Below are 5020 nucleotides of genomic sequence, written 5' to 3'. Positions count from 1 at the left end.
CTTTGTCGGGCTGCTCTTTGTCGTTTTGCCTTCCTCGCCTTGCCTTAGCGGTGGCCTTGTTGTGTAGAACTGCAGTGTGATGGTCTGGTATTTGTTAAGGCTGACACGTTGTATAGGCCAGGACTTCGGTATGCTCTCGATGTGCTTGAGATAGCTTAAAGAATGAACTTCATTTGGACTGTTGGAGGAAGCTGACTTGAAAGCTAACGTTTTGGTATTGCTTTGACGTATTAAATACATGTATTTCAGCCATCTGTGGCAGGATTAGAGGGAGTGCTTGTGTTGAGGGTAAAAAGGCAAGTAACCCGGAAAACTTGCCATATTCACTGATGCTGCTGATCTGAAGAGTTCTTATCAGTGCCTTGTTCCACTTTTTAATGTTAATCTTTAATATGTGACAAAAATAACTGAAGTTAATACTGCCTTTGTTGCTTCAGTCTAAAAATATACATTTGTTCTATTCTTATCACTCCTGGCATCTTGCTCAAGAAAATTTGCTTGTATTTTTGAGGAGTCATTGGTATGTATGAGGTGATATTGGAAGTTTCTCTTGCAATCTGATGTTTTGTTAATAGTAACCGTATGCTATTAATAGGTCACTCACAGAATCAAAAAATGGTTTGAGCAGACCGTCCTGGGAAGCTTTTCATTGGGGGCCTGAACACAGAGACAAATGAAAAAGCCCTGAGGCTGGTGTTCTGCAAATATGACGCACGTGGAAGGTACAAAAGAAACCCTTTCTATTTTAAGATACTAAATAAATAAAAGCAACAAATAGCTGTGATGACTCTTTGGGCGTTGATCATCTGGAAGTGATAGCGCTTTTATGTCCTCTAAGAAGTTCTGAGCTTAAAAGGTTAAATAAAGGTTAGATGTTGTTGCCTGATTACAGGCAAGGGTAACCTGGCTTCTTTTTGCCAGTCCTTTTGATGAAAGATCGTGAAACCAACAAGTCCAGAGGATTTGCCTTTGTCACATTGAGAGTCCAGCAGATGCAAAAGATGCTGCCAGAGATATGAATGGGAAGGTAGGAAAACTGAGACCGTTTACATGTTGCTGTTGCTACTGACCACCAGTTTTGATCGTGGAGTAAATTAGCTAGTAATAAAAGTTGGAAAAGACAATTGGTAGGAGATCCTGGAGGCAAGTCATAACTTGACCAAATGCTGTCTCCGTGAAGCTTGGTATCACTTTTCCCTAATTATGAACTTAAAACTGGAAAGTGAAGTCTGGCTGTCAGTATACTTCCTTTTTTTGTTATTGGAGGGCTTTTTAGTAGTAGCCCTTCATTCTTGCGTGCTTCTTACAATGTTTTGATGATATTTGCAGGATTCTATAAACTACACTGTAGGGAAGTGACTGACTTGAAAAGTATTAGTGGTTCCCTTAATGTGGTTTAACATGACTTCCCTGCTGTGCTTGCTTTATGTTGATGTGCTATCTGGTAATGTGTAGGTAACTCCTACATTTGTGAGTGCATCCTAAATTTACTTAGGGTGTTTGAAGAGCATATTGCCATTTAATGTGAAATACCTTTGCGGTGATTCTACCAGTTGCATTTGCTTGTTTACATCCTGCAGTGCAGTGCAATGGTATGACTTTAAAGGCAAATAAATAATGCATATGTGATCTCTTTAAAAAGAGAAACCTGGAGCAAAAAAAATCTGTGGTAGATACATGGGTAGTTCGTAAAAGGATTGTAGGCTGTTGTGATCTGTCTGTTCTGATGTGTTTGAGAAGCTAGATGTAAGTTTGCAAGTGGTCAACAGCTGTTTATCTTCATAGAGGTGCTCTCTCTAGACAGTGAAAGCTGTCTTTGTTACCTTGAATTTCAGGCTCTGGTCTTTCATGCATAATCTGGACAGATGTGTTTAGGTCATGTCTCTGAGATGCCATTTATGTAAGGTGAAGAAACCTCTTGGTTCTGGTTAATGAACATTTGGAGTTTTGATAGCTGTTTGTCTTGGTATAAGACTTTGAAATGAAAGAAGAGTGTCAGTCTTTGCAGTCAGTAAGTAAAGCATGTACTTTGGAAGTAAACAAGTTTGCTATAGTGTTCACAGTGAACACAAATAGTAAAACCTACCTTGTTTTGTGTTATAGCAGCTTTCTGCTCTGTAGATTTAGTTTCTGGGTGCTTCAGGGCAGCCTCGTTACAATAGCCTTACTTCTGGGGAGACTTCTTTCTTAAACAAATTAGTGTCATTGTCAAGGCAGAGAGTGGCAAGTTGGTAATGTCCTTTCTGTACCAGCCTAAACATCCTTAAAGGTGCTTCTGTTGGAATTTACACATACATTGTGTAGTTGGCTACAGTTCTGAAGACCTGACTGCAGGTTCTCAAACGCAAATTTCCTCACTGAACTTCAAGCATCAACAATTGTCAGACTGAAAAAGGGCTTAAGTTGCCGATGTTAAGTGTTTGTGGAGTGCAAAGTTCGCATGAAAATCCCTCTGAAAATAATTGCCAACTCTTCTAAATCTTGAACGTTATGGTGTGTGTTTGGTCACATTGGAAACATTTAGGAAAGTAATACTTAGTGAAACAGATAAATCAAATTGAATGTGACTGAGGTAACGTCTACATGGTCTGGAATACATCCATCTGCATCATTGTCAAGAAAGGTGAAAGAGCCTTGTGGAGCATTGTTCTCATAGCTTCTGCCTTCAGCACTACAAATCTAAAAGTACCTGCCTCAGCTTCGGAATCTGAACAGCAAATAGTGTATGAAAAGATCCTCGCTAGAATGATGTCTTTAACATACCTTGCTTGGTTGTGTATGAAGGATGTGGAAGATGTTCATGAAGTAGTCCCTTCAGAAAGCCTTCTGTACTGTAAGTTCTGCTTGTATCTCATGAAGATTGCATCTTAGATGTGAGAAGTAATGGTTAACACATGCTGTAGGAAGACAGCACTGTAATAAATCACAACTTGGGAGTTCTCCTGTTCATTTACAAATGCTGGATTGGAGTGCTCATGCAGAAGAAGAAGAAGCACTGTGCTGGCAATAGCTCAAGCAGTCTGTAAGGAGACAATTGGCCTGCTCAGCCAAGGTGAAGAGTTCTGTATCACTTGTGTTACCCGTTTTGACATTCCAGAGGAATTGCAAGTCGGAGCTAGTAGAAGAGGTTGACTTAGATTCTGCAAGAGTGAATTTGCTTTTCCTTTTTTTTTTTTTTTCTTTGAAAGTATTAATGCAAAACATCCAGTGTTTTGCTCCTTTTGGGGTGGGGGGGGAAGTAAGGGGATTAATGATGTTTTAGTCTAAAATGGTACAAGCATAGACTCGTCTAAGCTTACTTGAAGATTAACTTCAGTCTTGCAGAAAGAGGTCAGGAGATAACCATTTTGGAGTGGGGGTGGAGACTTCTCACTTCAATTACTTTCTGTACAGGATTGGATCAATTTTAGCATGTCTGAGCACCACAGACAAAATGCCAAGAGTATTTTACCATAAACAACTAACAGCCTTTTTTTAAGAGCCATCTTAATTCATTGTAGTCAAACCAACATCCTGATGTCATGAAATGAACATACATACCGACACAAGTGTGAACACTGCAAGTCTCTAGTGGTCAATTAGTGCATAGCCTGTTCTCTGATCATTTTGATTTTCAGTCCTGAGGGCAAATGAATAATGAAAAGAGATATGAACCTAGAGGAAACATCCAGGACAAGCAAAGATGTAATTCCAGCACAGACCTCCAAGCAGCTGACTGTGTTAAGAGGTTGGAAGCAAATCCTACAATCCAAACAGCTGTCTAAACTGTACTCAGCAGTGCAGAAGATTGTCTTCCTCAACAAACAAGAAAGTGCTTCCAGTTCTTCTGGTGAAGAAGAAGCAATAAAGTATGTAGAAGCTCAGCCTTATAGAAATGAACTTCAATTCTTGAATATATTTGGTGGAAAGGAAGCCATTTGATCTGCCATCAAGGAATGTGCGGCAATGGTGGCGTCACTGCAGCATCAACAGTACAATGATCCATTTTGAGAGGAACCCCCTGTGTTTCATGTAAGCTTCTCTAGCAGTCTCTTTGGAATACCTGATTTCTGACTTACTCCTGAAACTTTCCAGATTTCATTCATCTTTCCCATTGGAACATGGAACAGTTTGCAGGACAGTTCTCTAATCCTTTTTGATTACCTGCCTCATCTTACAAAGCTGTATAGATTGTTCATTCCACATAGAGGTTTTATGATTGCCAGTCTATTATTATCCTTAAATGACTCCACTTTATGGTGCCCCTGTCATAGTAGAAATGGTACTGCAACACTCTGATTCAAGGTTATAAATACCAATTAATGAGTGTTCATGTTGACAACTGGTGCTTTGGGCACATTGAAAAACTCTTTGAGATGGCTTATGTCTTTTACCTGTCAGTGGGATGAGAGCTTACTTCTTTGAGCTAAGAACCTATAAAATGAAGTTGTCCCTTCTGCTTTAAAACCAGACAAACTGACTAATATCTTCTGGTTAACAAAAGAGGGAAAATAATCTCTTGGACCTAATGCAAGGTCTTTTTGGACCTCAGGCATAACCTTCTAAGACTGCTTGCATGAAGCAGCTTCAAAACAAACCCCCTCTTTTGCCTAGGTAAGATGCATGAGTGCAAGGCAGAAGGAAGTAGGAGGAAAAAGGGAAACTGTACCTCTACATAAAAAAACCTAAAGAACTTGGAGTGAGCATCCAGTTCTCAGAACCCATGTTAGCAGAAGGGGATGGTGCTTGGTTTCCAGGCTTCAAACAAGCTGTCAAGAAGCTATCAGGAAACAGGATAGCAGTGGCCATGATGGCAAAGCTTAAGGCTTCAAGCCCACTGTTCCTGTTTTGAGAAGGATGACCGAGACAGATTAATGATGATGGCAAAATAATGATGCAGACTGCTAAGTTCCAGTGATTAGAGGTACTAAAAAAAAATGTTTGCTCCTGGAATGGGTGAGCTTGTCATGCCAAAAGGCTTTTTGAGGAGCCTTTCATAAGTAAAATACATTCACAAAGTCAAAGCCAAGCCAAATCTGGT

The 5020-nt window shown here is 39.9% G+C and overlaps 1 non-coding gene across 1 annotated transcript; it reads left to right on the top strand.

Annotated features, from left to right (window-relative positions):
* Positions 1-777: 777 nt before the first annotated feature.
* On the top strand, positions 778-851 carry LOC115946383 (small nucleolar RNA SNORD61). The gene has a single exon (XR_004080475.2). It is a non-coding gene; the product is annotated as a small nucleolar RNA SNORD61 (small nucleolar RNA).
* The last annotated feature ends 4169 nt before the right edge of the window (positions 852-5020 follow it).

The sequence above is a fragment of the Melopsittacus undulatus genome, chromosome 6 (genome assembly GCF_012275295.1).
Source record: "Melopsittacus undulatus isolate bMelUnd1 chromosome 6, bMelUnd1.mat.Z, whole genome shotgun sequence".
In the NCBI taxonomy this organism is placed as follows: Eukaryota; Metazoa; Chordata; class Aves; order Psittaciformes; family Psittaculidae; genus Melopsittacus; species Melopsittacus undulatus.
The sequence above is the reverse complement of the archived record's forward strand: the minus strand, read 5'-3'. Positions and strand labels throughout refer to the sequence as shown.